Here is a 1,742-nt window from a genome sequence, read left to right on the forward strand (position 1 = left end):
CCATCCTGAGTAACGACCAACACCTCTATGACGGTGCTGGCGCTGGTGATGATATCCGCACGGGGAGCGGATCATCGATGATTTCTTCGTGGTCGGTGCAGGCATCAACATCTGTCGCATCGGAGTTGATGATCATTTCGACGGGCGGATCGGTGGAGATGATGGACTCCAAGTCGGAGGCAAGCTCGCTGGCGATGTGGAGCTTGCCAAGGAGGTTGATGAGGCAGCTCTTGGAGCTGGCCGATCCCACATTCAGTGTGGGCTCGTCAGCGAGGTGGACTCCGCCGAGGAGATTGGCGAGGGAGCTCGCGGTGCAGGCGGTATCCACACCGCGCAACATGTCAGCGCAAGCGCCATCCAGCGCGTCGGGCTGGCTGCGCTCAAGGGGAAGGAAACGGGTTCTCGTCCAGAACATGTCTTTGGCTAACGGTGCGCTTAGCCCCACGGTGGGCGCCAAATGTCGTGGTATTTCCTCGACATATGCCAAGGGATGGTTTATCATGTGTGGGGACAGGAGTGCGTTGTCGGGCTCTAGAAGCGGGAGTAGGCAAGACCTCAAACGATGCTGGGTCTCTCCCAGGTTTGGAGCTCTCCATGGAGATAACATCCCTAATCCTGCTCTATGGGGTCTCCGCATCACTATGATCAAATAGCGTGTCTACAAGGTTGCTCCTTGAGCTGGTTCGACTAGAGGAGGAAGAAGGAAAGCTAGCTCTGCTCCTCTCTAGCTACATCAGTGTATGGTGGCTAGAATGGTGAACCCTTTGCATGGGTGAGCCTGAGGGATTTATATAGGCCTAACCCCGGGGGTACAATGGTAATCCGGCTGGTTGTAGAACCTGGCAGTTAGTGTCTGTGGGCCCTGCCGATTGCCGTGGACTCGGCCGACAGGTAGGGCCTGCCGCCTGCGGGCCAGGAGGACCATGACACACTATAGCATTGCCTCTGATGATGAAATCTTGGTCGGGGGGCTTATGGCTGCAGTACCGCCGCCTGGCGGGCGGTCACTGTAGCCACACCCCATCACTTCTGGTTAATGGTGCACAGACTCCAAGGGGAGGGATGACCGCCTGCTAGGAGTTGACCTCCCCTTGTGGCCGCCTGCTCTGGCCTTGCCACCTTCTGGTGATACGTGGATAGTGGGGCCCGACGTCTACGGGCCACACCGACCGCCTATCGTGGGAGCATGGCCTTGTTTCACGTAGGCGACGTCATGGGCCATGTGGCTATAGTGTCCTGCCAGGTGAGGGGTTTCCGCTTGGTACGCCCACACTATGGCCACGCTCTACCCTGGATTCGGGGGTGGCAGGTTGCACTGTTGCCGCGCCCTGTCTTGTCATAGCAGGTGCGTGTAGACTTTGAGAGGCGAGGGGATGCCTGGTAGAAGTCGGTCCACGCCCTCGCTGCGTTCTGGGATGCGCCGCCTTCTAAGAGGCAGCCCGTTGGCTCCAGCCGGCCCCATGGGCCGGCCTTGCAACTAGTCGGGCCGAAGGGCTTGGCCAGCCCCAATGTCTTAAAAACTGTTGAGGTGTGGATGAGGCTACCCAGGGTCTATCCCCCATTACACACAAAAAATCCCACCTCCTGCGAAATCCCGACACGCGAAATTCCGGTCATACCCCTGAACCGAAAGAACCACCTAGTTCAAATCTGTTGGGGTACTTTTGTAACTTACCCCACAGTTCGAACAAGCGTGTCCGTAAACCATATTTTCCCCTTCCCATCCCCTTCGACCCCCCCCC

This window comes from Triticum dicoccoides, chromosome 2B, assembly GCF_002162155.2.
Source record: "Triticum dicoccoides isolate Atlit2015 ecotype Zavitan chromosome 2B, WEW_v2.0, whole genome shotgun sequence".
Lineage (NCBI taxonomy): Eukaryota > Viridiplantae > Streptophyta > Magnoliopsida > Poales > Poaceae > Triticum > Triticum dicoccoides.